The sequence below is a fragment of the Oryctolagus cuniculus genome, chromosome 1, assembly GCF_051225735.1.
Source record: "Oryctolagus cuniculus isolate XC-2025 breed Fujian yellow rabbit chromosome 1, ASM5122573v1, whole genome shotgun sequence".
Taxonomy (NCBI): Eukaryota; Metazoa; Chordata; class Mammalia; order Lagomorpha; family Leporidae; genus Oryctolagus; species Oryctolagus cuniculus.
This window is the reverse complement of record NC_142867.1, coordinates 50,631,060-50,648,930: the sequence shown is the minus strand read 5'-3', so window position 1 is coordinate 50,648,930 and position 17,871 is coordinate 50,631,060.

Here is a 17,871-nt window from a genome sequence, read left to right as displayed (position 1 = left end):
CTGACAACTAGCTGGCTGGAGTGGGCTCTTATCTATAGCTCACGGAAATTAGACGTGCAAACATCACACTGGGGCCCCAAGGGTTGCTCTAAGTTGTTTAGAATAAATACTTCATGGAAGTCCCAGCGCTCTTTTATGAATGGACCTGCCTACGTGAAATTTCTGGGTTGTGGTGGGCAACATGAGTTGCAGGCTTCCCTGAGCGTCCACAGGGATTTGGCTCCACTTGAGGCTCAGTGCTTGGCACTATGTATGGGTGTTGTCGGGGACAAGGGTTGTGAAGAGCAGCTGGGAAGCACAAGGGAGGAAGGGCTCTGTAAGTTTAAAGAGGTGTACAATGTTGTTCACTGGAGGGGGAAATGGATAGGTGTCTTAGAATCATCATCATCATCATCACCATCATCTTCATCTGCATCCACGTGGGAGCCTCGCTGGCCAGTCACTGTTCCTCATCCTCCAGGAACCAACGGAGAGCGTATGCTTATAAACTTCTCAGTTCAGTCTGTGGGGCACAGCAGGCGTTCACTCTTAAATCTACTGTTCTCCAAAGGATCTGGTTTTATATTTGGGGTGTTTTTTTTTTCTTTTTCCCTCACTTCAATGTTGATGTTGTTGCTACTGCTGCTGCTGTTGACCTTGGATGAGGAATGTGAGCTGTCACCATTGGACCATGTGAGTCCCCAGATCCTTGTATGAGTTCCCCACTGCTGCTATCACGAATTACCACAAACACAGAGGCTTAAAACAATGTCACTGTGTGATTTTACAGTTCTGGGGATCCAGAGTCTGACCCAGATCTTGCTGGGGTAAGAGGAAGGGGCTGGCCAGGGCTGCCCTCCTTGGAGGCCCGGGAGAGCTTCTGTCTCTGCCACCCCCACTTTCCTTAGCTCACAGCCCCTCCCTCCATCTTCAAAGCCAGCACCTTCAGGACTCACCCCCACTTTACTCTGGCCCTGCTTTTTTTTTTTTTTTTTTTTTTTTTTTTTTTTTTTTTTTTTTTGACAGGCAGAGTGGACAGTGAGAGAGAGAGACAAAGAGAAAGGTCTTCCTTTTTGCCGTTGGTTCACCTTCCAATGGCCGCCACGGCCGGCGCGCTGCGGCCGGTGCCTCGTGCTGATCTGAAGCCAGGAGCCAGGTGCTTATCCTGGTCTCCCATGGGTTGCAGGGCCCAAGCACTTGGGCCATCCTCCACTGCACTCCCTGGCCACAGCAGAGAGCTGGCCTGGAAGAGGGGCAACTGGGACAGAATCCGGCGCCCCGACCGGGACTAGAACCCAGTGTGCCGTGCAGCAAGGTGGAGGATTAGCCTAGTGAGCCACGGCACCAGCTTGGCCCTGCTTTTAAAAGGTCACATCTTGCTTTCACCGACTCTTCTGCTCCCCTCTTGCACATTTAAGAACTTTGTGCTTAGTAATCCATGATAGTCTCCCTGCCTGCTAATTAGTAACCTTAATCCCATGGGCCACCTTGCTGCCTTCTTGCTATCCAACAGAGCTGATCCACAGGCTCTGGGATGGGGATGCAGGCATCTTTGGGGACTGGAGGCCTTATTCTGCCTACCACAATCCTCATACCCACAACCATTTCCTCTCCTTGTCAGCATCTACTCGGATGTGTTCAACATAGTCCCTGAAATATGCACATTTCCTTGTGGATATAACATCTGTATATGTGTTTTTATTTAAGATATCAATACCTATCTATATCTATCTATCTCTTGCTCTATATACAGTGATGTTCTATGTTTTGTCTATGATATTGCTCCTACATTTTCCTTTCAACACTATATTTGTAAAGTTTCCATATTGTTCTGTACACACTGAATTAGATGGCCCTAACCACAGCATATTGTTCTATGGTTTGCATCCACCTCTTGTTTATCCATTCCTCCATTGCCAGACTCTGATACTGCCTCTTCTCCACTCTAAGCATGCCATGATAGACATGCTTGATCAAGTCTCCATGGGCCTATACAAGAATTTCTCTAGGAAATACAGTAAGGCTGGGATTGCTGGGGCACAGGGTATATCCCTATCTAATTTCACCAGCTAATATCAAGTTGTTCTCCAGAACAACAGTACAAGCTATAACTGCTCTGATTCAGTTGTGGAACTTCTTTTACCACCGTGGTGATGCAGAATCTTCCACATCAAAACATTTGGCCAGGAGCACAGCTGAGATCCCTCTCTGCCTCTCTCCTCTGTGCATTTTGGTTTCCTGCACAGGCGTCAAGGTCAATAACTAGCCTTTCTGGCAGTCAGCGTTTGATTCTCCATGGTGCTGAGCATTGTGCACCATCAGAAGAGTCTGTTCTTGGGCTGTGCAAGCTCAGAGCTTCATTTCCATGCCTGCTCCTCTATCCTCAGGCCTTTAGACTCCAGTTCTATTCATTCAACAAGTATTCCTTGAGCACCTATTGGTTTAAGTGCATCATCCCTTCTCCCCATCCCAGATAAAAAAGAGACAATTAAGTTGCTTATGTTCTAGTGTCCTTACAACTCAAACTGCACAAACATAGCCTGGAACTATTCACTCCTCCCCCAAAACCAACCTCATCCAAGCCAACAACATTTTTCACCTGGACAATTGCATTTGTCTGCTACTTGGTCCAATTTCCACTCTTGCTTCACACAGCAGCCAGAACAAACATTGAAAAGTAGAAATCAGATCCTGTCAGTACTCAGAATCTGTTGAAATTCTGTTGCCTATAGAATAAAACCCACACCTCATAGCCTAGTCAGTAAAGCTCCATGACAGGTGGCAACTGCTTGTCTTTCTTATCTCACCCCATGCCATCCTTCCCTTCATTCTCTGCATATAGGTCACTTTGGCCTTTTTTTCTGCTGTTGGAATAGGTCGAGCCTGTTCCCATCGCTGAGGCTTTGCAGTGTACATTCTGTCTGCCCAGAATATTCTTCCCTGGCAGCTGTTCTGTGCGGCTTCCTTCTCACACCCATGTATCAGACTTGTTTTATTCTCTAGATCACACTAATGTATCCATTTGCACTATGTATATACTTGTGGCTATATTGCCTATATTGCTGGTAGCATGTGAGAGGCTATGAGAGTAACTGTATCTCTCTTGCTCACTGCTCTATTTGTGTGTAGTAAATCACTTGGTACAGAGAAGGTAACCAATAGAAAGGTTTCCCAAGAAATAAATGAACGAATGATTATAAAGTAGTGGTTCTCAGTCTTAGCTACCGATTAGAATCGTTTGCACGAAGCCAGGTTCCAGCCCAATCAGTGGAACCAGCATGTTTAGGCATAGGGCTCAGGTGTTGGCATCTTAAGGCATTTGGAAAAAATGTGTACCTAAGGCTATGAACCATCCATTTGAAGAACAGTCAAGCAGGGCAATTCAGGAGGCTTCCCTCACATGCTTGTGTTCTAACTCTAGGAAGAATTGATTTCTCTGTTTCTTTCTGGTGTTGAATTGCTATAAGACTTGAGCTGTCTTGCAGCCATGTCAGCTGCCCCCCACCAACACGCCTGGCTACATGGAGAAAACCAACCAGCAGGAGAAGCTGAACCAATTCACAGGGAGGAGGGGCATAGCAGGGAGGGGTCGGAAAAGTGCTGATGTGTTGTGGGTGCCCCTGGAGTCTCTGAGTCTAGCCCCACATAAATTTTCTTTTCTCCTCAAGCTGGGAGGGGTTAGGTTTCTGTCACTTGCAACTAAAAGAATCCTGACCAATACGCCATCAAAGCAAATAATTGTGGGTCGAGAAAAGATGATTTAAATGGAATCCAGAAGACAGAATATTAAGGCAGTGCCTTTATCAATAAATCCACAACACCAAATATAGCCTCATGGTACACTAGTAGTAATCCTTTGCTTCTCTTATTTCAGCCGATGTTAGTGTGTTTACAAAGTGTCACAGCGAAGCATTTCCACAGCCAAATGAAAAGCATGAGATCACTTGCTCTTAAAAAAGGGAACGATGGAACTGCACTGTGCGTTCATCGCAGGGTGCTGCACGCACCAGGCTTTCTATCCTTAGAGATTCCTTGCCCAGCGGGGATGCCGCGAGAACTCAGCACAAGACCATGAATGCTGAGCCCGTTTTGCTTTTCCTGTCCACCCTGATTCTAATCACATGGCTCCTTCTGAGCCCTCAGAGGAATGCTGAAAGGGTAGAAGCTTTGGCTTCATGAGCCCTGATGGGTCTGGAAGTTCTCATCTCAAGCAATGGAGAGGCAGATCGGTAGGAAGTTTCCAAGATGCCAGTCTATAAGGGGAACCAAATGGAAATACTACAAATTCTCAAGATCCAAAGGGAAATTCAAAAAACTGTATGTAAAGAGGCTTCCTCTTAAAAAGAATGCTATATGAAGATATTTTTAAACGTTCATGGAAGGGACTAGCCTTGTGGTATAGCAGACTAATCCAGCTTCAGGTATCCCATATGGGTGCCAGGTCAGGTCCTGGCTGCTCCACTTCCTATCCAGTTCCCTGCAATTGTGCCTGGGAAAGGAGTGAAAGATAATCCAAGTGCTTGGGAGACCTGGATGAAGCTCCCGGCTCCTGGCCTTGGCTTGGCCCATCCTGGGTGTTGCCGCCATTTGGGGAGTGAACTAGGGGATAGAGGATCTCTCTCTCTCTCTCTCTCTCTCAGATTTCTCTCTTTGTGTAACTCTGCCTTTCAAATACATAAATTTTTTAAAGAAATTCATGGAAACAGAACTAGAAGGTAAGTTTATTTGGGGGCACAAAATTTTGAAATCTGCATTGTTTTTTCATAATACATGCTTTCCATGAACTTTATGAAGTCCCCTCAGATGCCCTGAACAACCTTATGCCTTTTTTTTTTTTTAACTAGACAAGCAGAGTTAGTGAGAGAGAGAGAGACAGAGAGAAACGTCTTCCTTCCATTGGTTCACCCCCCAAATGGCTGCTACAGCTGGTGCACTGCGCCGATCCGAAGCCAGGAGCCAGGTGCTTTTCCTGGTCTCCCACGTGGGTGCAGGCACCCAAGCACCTGGGCCATCCTCCACTGCCTTCCCCGGCCACAGCAGAGAGTTGGACTGAAAGAGGAGCTACTGGGACTAGAACCTGGTGCCCATATGGGATGCCGGCGCCGGAGGCGGAGGATTAACCAAGTGAGCCACGGTGCCGGCCCCCAACCTTATGCCTTTTTTTAAAAAACATTTATTTATAAGTCAGAGTTACACAGAGAGAGAAGGAGAGGCAGAGAAAGAGAGAGGGAGGGGTGTCTTCTATCTGCTGGATTGGAAGTGGAACATCCGGGACTCAAATCAGCGCCCATATGGGGTGCCAGCACTGCAGGCGGCAGCTTTACCTGGTACGCCACAGCGCTGGCCCCAACCTTATGCCTTTTAATCACGCTCAAGGGTGCTTCCAAAAGTTCATGGAAACTGAGTATTAAAAAAAAACTATGCATGGATTTAAAAAAAATTGGCATCAAAATAAGCTTATCTTTTAAACCCATCGCCATGGCCTTTCTGCAGTGTCTTCGTATGTAAGGGCTGACACACGCCATTAGAAGTAGATGCCTAAATGCCAAGTCTGAAGGTAAACAAGCTGTGTCTCACAGCTCACATGTGGCTATGCTCTATTTGTGCCATCTCCCTGCACTCCGCCAAAGGCATCTCTATTAAAAAGAGAAATAAGTGTTTACATTCTAGGAAAATGGGGTCTGATCTCAGCAAGGGATAAGCCCCATAGAAGCACACAAGGAAGGTCGTTAAGGCAGGTCTCTAAGCTGGAGGGAAGAGCCTGAAATCCTGTTACCAGTTTGTGAGGCTCCTGCCCCACACAGCCCTTGTGCTGCATCAACAGAGGGAGCCCAGGCATTAGCCCAAGCTCGCAGGTGGCTGTGGCTGGTCTCTCAGACTTCTGAGGCTGCCCTGTCTCTTTGGTGTCAGATCAGTGGTTGCTTTATCTTATAGAAAGATGTTGAATTGGACAGCAGTCTGCAGTGGGCAGTGGCCAAAAGAAGGGGCCGTCTGCTGAAGGATAGTTCCAAAACAAAGGGCTATTTGATAAGCCCCTAGGTGCAGGGTGGGAGCCCTGTGCTCCGCGGCTTCCTGAGAAGAGTGAGTCTGCCGAACTGGGGGCTTTCATGTGGCTACAACACGCGAGCTTGAGGCCAGGCGCAAGAGTTCCATGCGAGAAACACGCCGTGATCTGCAGAGCCCCATCTCTGCTGGTCCTCATTCCTCACGCTTCTCCCTCTCTCGCGTGCGGTGATCCGCTTTCCCGGTAAATAGTTGCAGTCTGTGGGTCTGAGGAGAACCAGACTCCTCCCTGCCTGAACAGTCGGTCGTATGGTTTGCTCTATCCGGGTCCTCCTGGGCGCCGAGCAGCGGTCACTTCCTGAGAGGTCTGTGGCAGGAGGGAAGGGAAGGAAATCACCATCCTGCCCAGGACGGACACCAGGAGGGAAAGTTTACCACGGTGCACCGGCTCAGCTCTTGCTTTTGTATTTCCTGTTTGAACCGGAAGTTATTCCTCACCCCTGTGCACCGTCGACCTGTAGGCTTTCTGTAAAAATGCTTGTATTTCGTCAGGGCCCAAACCTGGCTAAGGAATCTCGTCACTCACCAAGCTAAATATAGGCCCCTTACTTGGGTATGCTCCCCCAGACCCAGACCCATGTCCTACACAGGGTACCTTACCACGTTACAGAAAGCGAAAATAAAAGGTAAGGATTTTATTGGTGCAATTATTTTTTGGGAAATGCATGTAATATGAGGGATCTTCATAAAGTTTAAGGAAAATGAGTATTATGAAAATACATACATTTCAAAAAAGTTATGTACCAAAATAGAACTCTCTTTTAATTCCATTTTCTACAGACCCTTTGAAGCAGTCTTATATACTGTGATTGAAAAAGGAAAGTGGCATGAAATTCCAAAGAGGGGCCTGCATTGTGGTGTAGAGGGTTCAACTCTTGCTCTTGACGCTGGCATCCCATTGCAGAGAGCAAGTTCAAGTCCCAGCTGTCCCACCACTGACCCAGCTTCCCAATAATGTGCCAAGGAAAGCTGCAGATAATGGCCAGAGTATTTGGGTCCCTGCCACCAGCATAAGAGACCCAATGGAGTTACTAGTTGCCTGGCTTTGGCCTGGCCCAGACTTATGGCCATTTAGGGAGTGAACAGCAGATGGCAGATCCATCCATTTCTCTCCTCCCCACCCCGCCGTCATTCTGCCTTTCAAAAAATAAACAAATCTTGTTCTCTTAAGAGTTATTTATTTGAGAAGTAGAGTTACAGACAAAGAGAGGGAGAGACAGAGAGAAAGGTCTTCCATCTGCTGGTTCACTCCACAAATGGTAGCAACAGCCAGAATGGGCCAGGCCAAGGCCAGGAGCCAGGAGCTTCCTTTGGGTCTCCCACATGGTTGCAGGGGTCCAAGCATTTGGGCCATCTTCTTCTGCTTTCCCAGGCCATAGCAGAGAGCTGGATCAAAAGAGGAGCAGCCAGGACTCAAACTGGTGGCCATATGGGATGCCAGCACACAGATGGTGGCTTTACCCACTATGCCACAGCACTGGCCCCGAATCTCTTTTTCTTTTTTTTAATTCCAGATAAAGCCCTCCACCTGGAGAACCAGACGTCCAATTTGGCAAACAGAGGTTGTTCTCTCATCCTCTAAGGCTAGCGCTCCCTTTGCACACTCATCCAACCCCAGCATCACATCTCAGCTTCACTCCCTTGTGTAATGTTACATCTCTCATATGCACATCCCCCCCCCACTTATAGTACACCCAAGTCAAAGATAATACACAACTGAAAATATGAAAACTTCTGTTTCTAGAAACTCTTGGGAGTGTGGTATTCATTTCCCTCTCTCCCCAGTGTGATTGGAATATACTTCTTGACCCCATTAATATTGGGCTTGGCCCTGTTACTTGCTTCCCAACAGGATGTTGGTGGATGTGACATGAGCAATGGCATCAACTATTTTTCATGTCTGCTGTCACCGAGAAAACAGCATGTCCCAGCTCACTACTAATGCAAAGATGATGAGGGACACTTGGAGCAGAGCTAAACCCAAGCAACAGCTTAAAGCCAAGCCCAGATTGGACCAGGTAGTAGTAAATCTGAAGACATGGGAATGAGAATAAATGAGTACTTTTTTAAGTCACTATGTTTTTAGATGGCATGTTATTCAGCTTTATTGTTGCTATAGCTAAGTAATACAGGATGATAAAGATTTCATAAAGTAAGTTAAGAAACTCAAAAGTCATAACCCTAACACATTTGATTGTGTATACGTATTTTTAATTAATTCATTACCTATTTTTTTTTTATTTATTAGTGAAAGAGGGAGAGAGAGAGTGGGGGAGAAAGAGAGAAAGCACTTCCATCCACTGGTTCACTCCCAAATGCCTGTGGTAGCCAGGATTGGTCCAGGCTGGATTCAGGATCCAGGAACTCCATCCAAGTCTCCCACATGAGTGACAGGGACACAAGTTCTTGGCCAGTCATCTTCCATCTCCCAGGGGAATGTTAGCAGGAAGCTGGAATCTGGAGCACAGCTAGGACTTCAATCAGGCACTCCCATATGGTATGGGCATCCGAGGCGGCAGTGTACCTGCTGTTCCAAACATTCTTCCCTGAACTCTTTTCTTTTCTTTTTTTTTTTGACAGGCAGAGTGGACAGTGAGAGAGAGAGAGACAGAGAGAAAGGTCTTCCTTTGCCGTTGGTTCACCCTTCAATGGCCACTGCAGCTGGTGCGCTGCGGCCGGCGCACCGCGCTGATCCGATGACAGGAGCCAGGTGCTTCTCCTAGTCTCCCATGGGGTGCAGGGCCCAAGCACTTGGGCCAACCTCCACTGCACTCCCGGGCCACAGCAGAGAGCTGGCCTGGAAGAGGGGCAACTGGGACAGAATCTGGCACCCCGACTGGGACTAGAACCTGGTGTGCCGGCGCCGCAAGGCGGAAAATTAGCCTAGTGAGCTGCAGCGCCGGCCCTGAACTCTTCTCAAGGGACCATAAGTTAAGTATGCAGTTGGTCTTCTACACCCTCTGCTTACTGTTCCAGTGTTGTGGTAGCACCATTATCATGTGGTGGTATGTCCAAATGTCCCGTGACTCAAAGCTGCCTACCCTCTGACATAGCCCTTCTGGATAGATGCAACCTTTAGGACATAGCTACAAGTATCATCACATGTTTAGTTAACATAACTGAATCTTCCACCCTTTCTCGCAAGTTTAATTTAATATTCCTAAAACTGGCATTACATTTGATTTGCCCTTTATTTTCACTACAGTCAGATTTAGTTGCTAGCAGGCACATTTATGGAAGAAACAGAAATGAGCAGGTGCACTTTCACTCTTCTGCAAGGAAGATCTCAGACCATCCCACTAAACCTCTAATGCCAGCTATTTTACAGACCAGGAAAGTAAAGACCCAGAAATGCTGGGAGGTCAGAACCAGGGCTCAGAAGCAGCGAGCCAGCTTAGAGCCCAATCTTCCTTTCTCCCTTTTCCTGGTTCCCTCAATAGTCCAAATCTAAAGACTGGTTGGTTTTGAGTCTGGCAAAGCATCAAGGTAGCAGAGCAAGGTGGCAAGAGCATGAGCTTTGGAATCAGACAGAAGTAAGTTCGAGTTCCATTTCTGGGATTTGGACAAACAGTAGCATTGGGCATGTTATTTAACATCTCTGAATATCTCTGCACTCACTTATCAAATGGGATGGTAATAGCTACCAAACAGAGTTATTGTGCAAGAAAAACGCAATAAGGTTTGGAAAGCACTCGGCACAGTGCCTGGCAGAGTAGGAGCTAATTAAATGTGAACTCCATTCCCTTCTCTGTGGAATGCCTCGGTAGCTAAAACACTTCTTTATGCATCAAGGAATTAACACCACTGTTATGAGATTAATTCACAGCCATGCACATGAAAACAGTGATTCAGATCATGGCAAAAAACTATAATTAAAGTATCTGGTATTGTTTGATTACAGGGTTGGCTTTACTCACTTTAGCACTTTGTGGGCAGGGAGCAGGCAGCCTAGAGGCAAAGCGTGGCTTTATTTTCTGGGAGGTTTCTGACCACTTCCCAGGGCGGGGAAGTTCCTCTGGTGGTTGTTCCTCTGGTTCTTGTTTTCCACTGAAGTGCCTGAACCTTAGTGGGGTGGGGTAAGAAGGGAAACTCACTGAATATTTCCTATGTACCAGGTCCTTTCAATACTCATTCTCATCTCATTCTCCCAGAAATCCAGACAGTTCAAGATTCTCTCTCTAATTGCCATTGACAACCAATTGCTGAGGCTCTTGGGTAAATTCAGACAGTTGCTCAAGATGTCATTTGAGAGTAGTAAGGGATGCAGATGGGATTTGATTCTGTAGTTGTGTTCAAAGCACCATACAGACCACCTCCTAGTATAGGCACCAGATGTACAGCTAAGGATGTGACAGGTACCACTTTAAGTGCTTTGAATGTTACAGCCAAGACTGCTAGCTAACTATCCACTTCTACTGTCCCCTTCTCTACTGACAAAAGCCCAAGTTTTCCTTCTGAGTAGCAGTGTGCCCAGCCACATGACAGCATTTTACAGTTTTCTCTGCAGCTAAGGAGGCCCCAAACAGCTAAGAAATCATTAATTGGAACCACCAAGAAATTGCCCACAGAAATTGACCCACTGGAAAGATGTGTCATTATGTCCTTTGTCCCTCCACCTTCCTTCTGTTTCTGGTCCAGAATATGGACTGAGAGTTAGTGCCTGGCAGCCATTTTGAGCCCTGAGGTTCACAAGGTCACCTTGAGAATGGAAGCTGGTGCTGAAGCTGATAGAGCAGAAAGAGGGAGCCTTGGGGTCTTGATGACTGTAAGAGCTCCTTGCCAATCCTGAATGCCCAACTTTCCAATTCATTTTATGGAGAGAGAAATAATTCTTCACTAATTTCAGTAGCATTATTGTTGTTTTTGCAGCTAAACGTAACCCCAAGCACTACCCCTAGAATTTCTCATTTATTTAATTCTCCCTTAGTTGATTGAGGTAGGTATTCTTTTTATTCCCAGGTTTTTCAGAAAAGATCATTGAAACAGAGAAGTTAAGCAACATCCCCTAGATCACTGGGTGTGCATGTAACAGAGTGGATTTGAACCCAATCCAACTTTGGCAACACTATGCTCTTAATAATCGCATGAGGCTGCCGAGCAGGACTAGACATCAAAGACAATTTTCCCAAGCTGAAGAACTTTCATGTCTCGGTGGGATTTTCCTTCAGAATCAAACTTTATTTCTGATGGCTTGAGCCCTATTTGCATCTGGCACGAGGTTAGTTTTTCACTTTGTAAGAAATAACATTCTAATGGGTTTTTAAGGGCCCAGAAGGCTTGTTAGCCATTCCCTGGCTGCTGCAGGACAAACTCATTAAAAACATCTGAACAAAACCAACAGAACTTGAAGGGCAACAAGAAAATGAAGACACTGTGCAGATCGGGTTAGAGAATCTGTACAGGAAATCACAGAGCTCGGAGGGTTTGCTCTCCGGACTGTTGGGACTTCGTGTCCGGGACGTTTCACCTGTTTGCATTCAAGGATCCTATCGAATCTTGCTGGGAACAAGAGTTGCAATCACTTATTTGTTCGATCAGAATTTCTGTCAATAAAACAATTTGGATATCTCTGGAGTTTTCTCTTAACAGGATTTTGTCACTGTAGAAAAAGAGTTTGCTAAGCAAATGAATGAAGCAAACAAAATTGGAGGAGACATGTTTACTGAGCTAAAGAGAGCAAATACTTTTGCCGCTCTGGAAAAAGACCCAATTACAGTAAAATATGGCTTACCCAGAGTCCTATCAATTGGGACCAGCTGCTGTTAATTGGATCTGTAAAATGGGAATAGTCACAAAGGCATCTCAAGGGGACGATAAGAAACATGCATGATACAACGTGTGAAAGTGATCCAGGGCAGAGACAGCAAGAAGTTGAGAATACCTTGAGATGTGCTGGGATCTTTTATAATGCTTTGGGACCTGCCAGGAGTGACTACTGTGTTCTCTCTCCCAGTCTTTGGGAGGCAGTCTGTAGCAGATGCAGAGACTATTTCTAAAATAATGAGCAGAGGAAAGGAAGAAATCCTCATTGCCCTGAACAGCACAGGCACAGAGTAGCGAGCAGAGCTTCCAGTATATGTAAATAATCTTTCAGGTTTTCATGCTACCTGGTGTTTGGAAGTCTAGCCGGGCCTATCTCCCAATCACTGGACTGAGAGGCAACCCAGCCCAGTAGTGCACATGGTTGGTTTCAATACCAGTTGGCCTGGTTTTAAATCCTTGCTCTTTGCCTATTTGACCATGTTAATTAAATATTTGCAAAGTGGAGTTAGTAATTGTACCTATAGTTGACTGTGGTGAGGGTTCAATCAGATAATACATGTAAAGGGCTGGAAGGCTATCTAGCACACTGTTAGTGGTCAATACTTTGAGGTCAGTGTTACTGATTATAATTGTTAGTGCAGAGTCTGGCATGGTTTTCTTCCTCCCCTTCCTTCTGGGACAGCCCTGTTATAAAGGCTCTCACTCTCACATAGCGGTGGGAAAGCCAGGAGCCCAGCATAGAGACTCCAAGGGAGGCTCAGACGAAAAGTCTCATAGGCTTCCATTAGAGGATTAGAGTTTAATTTATGGAGACAAGCCCACCTGACTTTAAATCCTCAGCTGCCTGTCTGGCTCTGCGACCCTCAACTTGAGCTCAGGACCTTAGTATATACATGTGTATCTGTGTGTGGCTGTGAAGTTTTGCTAATTGAAGAGTAAAAGTGCAAGTAAGGAAACTTCCTCCTGGGAGTTTTAAGCCTTGTTACCAGTGGCCTGCTCAATTCCAAGGCTGTTCTGCATCAACAGGCTAGTTAGAGGAAGGGCTCATGCCCTTAATTCATTCCATGACTCTGAGGGCTAACAATTTGGTCTGGGCTCAGCTGGGCAGTTCTTCTGCTGCTCTCCAATGGGTTCCCTCTTGCATCTGTACTTAATTGCAGGTTGTTCAGGTGGCCCTGCCTCTGGGACTTAGTTGGCTATTGTTGGGACCATGTTGTTGGGTTACACATTCTTCATCATCCAGCAGGCTAGTGCAGGCTTAATTACATGGTGGCAGTTCTGTCACAACAGCTGAAGCAAATCACATAGCCATATCCAGAGTAGTATATGGGGAACCTCACATGGGTATGGATGCAAGGAATTGTGAGCCAGTTAGGAGCCACGGCTGCCACAACAAACCAGAAGCACCATAGCACCTACTCTGGGAGAAGTGTTCTGAATTAGTCACCTTGTACACATGAGGCCAAAGTGACTCCTCTTAATGAGTTCCAAAGAGAAATCATTCACTCCAGTACTCTGGGCAAATGGGCTGAATAAAGAAACTCTTCTGTTTCAAACCAGTTGAAAGGTTATATCTTGCATACAGGAATTTTCAATCTGTGGATTAGGTCCCCAGAGAAGGTGCTTTCTAAGTCCCTATAAGCTCTGACATTCTATTAGTCTATATTTTTCCATTTCAATCATTCAGCAACTGAAGCCCAGCCCAGGAACGCTCTTGGCAATGAGGAAAACAGAAAAGTTCAATCCAATGCAAGGAACAACTCACCAAGACTGAGTTCTGGCGACTCTCCTGCATCACGAGTAGTGAGCTGGGCGGCAGTGGTGTCCTGACATGGCTTAAGCTGCTCCCTTGGACACCTGCATCCCACACAGGAGCGCCTGGTTTCAGTCCTGACAACTCCACGCTTCTGATCCAGCTTCCTGCTAATGTGCCTGACAGGCAGCAGATGATAACGTGAATACTTGGGTTCCTGCCACCCACATGGGGGATCTGGATGCAGTTACTGATTCCTGACTTCCACTGGGTCCAGCCCTGGCTCTTGCAGGCATTTGGGAGTGCCAGTGGATGGAAGGTCAGTCTCTCTCTTTCTCTCTCTCTCTCTCTCCCCCTTTCTTTCTTTCCACCTCCCTCTGTCACTCTGCCTTTCAAATAAATAAATAAATAAATCTTACAAAAATGTAGTAAGCTCCCCGTTACTGGGGGTGACCACAAACAGACCAAACAGCCATCCATAACAATGATGTGATGCTGTGGGTTTGATTCTTTTGTGTGAGTAGACACCGGAGTTTTCAAACCGCTCCCAGGGATTCTGAGGCTCACTTCAGGGCAAGGCACGTCACACACTAGAATCTGTCCCATTGACAGGTAAAACAGATTTGCCTCAACAAAGCAAGGAGTGAATACTTACTGTAAGGAGATCCTACTCTTCCATCACCTGTCATTTCTGTAGTGCCAGCAACTCCATTTGTACCAAGGGAAGAACGAAAGTTCAGAGGTAAGAAAATTTACTCAAAACAACAACTATTAAGTGTCTGCATTCTTGGCGACTGCTTTCTCTCCTGCCTGCCTCCGTTCCACAATCCGTTCTCTCGTTTAGTCTGTCCGTTATCCGATCTTCCTCCTTAACCAAATTTCTGTTAAGTCAGGGAAAGGTTGGGCATGCACATGTGTGCATCTCAACGTCCACACCCTAGTGTTTGCGTGAGAACTAAATTAGAAAATATATGCAAAACCCTTACAGCAGTAGCTGGGACCTAGAAAACAATCCAAAAAGCTGGTGAATGCAATTACTGGGACAGGGAGCAATGACACAAAGCCTTTATTTTTTTAAATATTTATTTATTTATTTGAAAGTCAGAGTTACACAGAGAAGGAGAGGCAGAGAGGGAGAGAGAGAGGTCTTCCATTCGCTGGTTCACTCCCCAATTGGCCACAATGGTTGGTGTTATGCAGATTCGAAGCCAGGAGCCACAAACTTCTTATGGGTCTCACACATGAGTTCAGGGGCCCAAAGACTTGGGCCATCTTCTACTGCTTTCCCAGGCCATAGCAGAGAGCTGGATCGGAAGTGGAGCAACTGGGGCTTGAACCTGTGCCTATATGGGATGCCAGCACTGCAGGCGGCGGCTTTACCAACCCCGACATGAAGCCTTTAAAACTCAGCCTAAGTTCAGAGAATCTGAGACAGTCGAGCAGAAAGTTACAGGAAAGAAGGGTTAGAGGGCAATGGCCAGTGTCTGGCTTCCTGGAATCCTGTGGTTGTTTCTGGAGCCCAGTCTGAGGACACCTCCGGAGCAGCCCTGGGCCACACCTTACCCAGACTCCCTCCTCCCATAGCTTAAGCCAGGAAAGTTCCTTGAAAATGCGGCTCTTTGGAAGCACTGTGCATTTCTGGAGGCTTCCAGGAGAGCATGCAGCAGAGACTTGTGCTCCCTTGAGGGTGGTGCCAGGGTCGGCATGAGGCAGAGGAGTTAATCCTCTCTTCGCGCTCTGTGCTCCCACAGCTCCTGATGGCCCTCTGGGGCAAGAACTCAACCGCCCCCACACAGGGTGTCACTCGTAAGTGGCCGACATCTGGGCTCCAGGAGACACTCAAGCAGTTCTTGCCTGGCAGACTCTGGGAGAGGGGATCGCAGCCAGTAGCTCTGCACTGCCTTCCGCACTCGGGCCGCACAGCTAGCAGGAGCTGGTGTGGGCCCGCGTGAGTCTAAAGCACTGTGACCCTCACCCTCCCACCTTGGGGGACACACAGCAGCTTCTTTGCCTGCCCCTGTGCCTTGCCGTGGATGCAGATCCTCATGGGAAGATGGGCCCTGGGAGCCGGGGTGGGGGAAGATGGAAGCAGAGCTTTGTCAGCAATTGCTTTAAGGTAATATGCTGGTAAGGCAAGTCTCAAGTGGGATGAAAGGCATCCTTGAGGCAGCAGAGGAAAATCAAGAGGCCGGTGGAACAGGTGATCTACTTGCAATGTGCCTGTGCTCAGAATAACCCACAGCTCGAGATCCAGCTTTACCAGCACCCTCTGCTGTCGAAACTGGGCTTGTCTGAGACCCAAGACCTCCACCTGCAGGCTCAGGCTCAGCGAGGGGCATCTGACACTGGTTCTGATGAACCTCCCAAAGCATCAGCCCCTTGGAGCCATTGCTATTGCAGAGGTGGGTTCAGTGACCCCAGACGAATGCCTTGGTGCACAAGGTGAAGGCATCCACACCTACGACGGAGCTTTCGCTTCTCACTGTGCAGAGGGCTTTTCTGTGTCATCTCATTTAAACAGGAAGGCAAAACCTGGCCATTTCATCCCATCCTCAATGCAGCTTGGTGTCTCAGCTTCCCAGGCCATCCTAGTGCTCTTGTTCCTGCATGGTTCACCTTCTCCTGCATCCCCACATTTGCAAACTCCCCTGTCCTGGGCAGACCCAGCCGTAATCCTGCCTTTTCCAGGAAGCAAGACTTTCCAGGTTCCTCCTCCCACGGCACAGCACCACAACCACCACCACCACCACCACCACCACCACCACCACCACCACCTACCCCTGAGCCCCCCATCAGAAACAATCCAATCACAGCCTTATTCATGCTGTGCCATGGTTTCCTCTTCTGTAAAATGGGCACAGCAATGGTACCTTCTCCCTAGGGATGTTGTGGACTATAGGAAGAGCACTTAGGATGAAGGTTGGCATAAAAACAAAGCCCAGTAAGGTATCAATAATAATGATCTTTGTTGTGGATAGCTCTGACTTATCTTCTTTGCTATACAGTGAGATTTTGCAGGCAAGAAAGGGCAGAGGTCTTACTCATCTCCGAACCCTATAGACTAGCAGACAACCTGGAGAGCCATCCGAGACTTGGAACTCAGTTTGCTGAGTGGATGCAGGAATAGTGTGGGGGCGGGGGGAGGGAGTGACAAGAGCAACACGGAGCCAACAAGCAGATACCTTGCTATTCCCCCTGCAGCGGCATGGCCATCTTTCTTGCACTACCTAACACCCTGTGGCTAGTGCTCAAAGCTGCCCACACTATCGTGTGCTTGCTTGGCGGCAGGCTCAGCTCGAAGCTGCCGCCAGAGAGGCTGTTGTGCCGGCTGACAGCAATCACGTAAACTGCCTTGGGGTTCTGCCTCTCTGGGGGCTGGCACAGATGGAACCTGCGCTCCTGGCAAAGTGGGGGCCCAGCATTCTTCTGCCATCCAAGCCCGCCTTGGGCACCCATTAAAGCCAGGAGCACGGCGCGCCTGACTTTTTTGCCTTGTCTCTCATGCTTCTCAGCACGGACAGTCCGTAATGGATGTCAGACTTTGAATTTCTTCTCATGTTGTTTATATCTAATAAGTGAATCGCCCTGTTTTTTTAAAAGTCAGCTTTTAAAAATACTGTGTTTGAACATCTGTCAAGGGCTGGGGATTAGCTGAATAGGCACTGGATGCCAGGATATTATATTCTCTCTTATCCTTTATACTGTAATTATCTTGATCCTCAAACAACTCAGCACCAGTTACAACCACTTTCGCAGACTTGTTGTTGCTGCAAATTCAAAAAATTATTTTATTTGAATCTAAATTAAACTGATATGTAACAAGGTTTTTTTCATGCTAAGTCTCAAAAAACAGTATCTGCAGATGATTAAAAAACAGTAAAACACGGACAATTTCAAAGTTTATTTCAAGAATAAACTCATGAAAATTCATCTAATTATGCAGCAGTGTACCAAAAATAATCTTTTCCAAACCTAAATTTGTTTAACAAAACACACAGTCAGCTAAGCCAAGTGAAAGCAAACGTGTGTTTATGCCACAGTCACCCCCCTCCCCGGGTTGCTCAAGTGGGCATGAGGGCTTGGCAGGGTTCAGAGAAGCCTGTTGGCAGCATCTGAGTCCTGACACTTTGCTTGTCACCGTTTCCAGTGAGGGGGCCGTTGGCATCCACTGGTCACCGAAGCAGACCCTGTGGCTGCTCGTGTGCATGGTCTCAGTCCCAGGCAACGCGGAGAGCTGGGGCGAGGAGCTATTAGAGTGTAATACCCTGAGGAGCTGAACTTACGGAGACAAGCCCACTGAAATCCCGTGCACA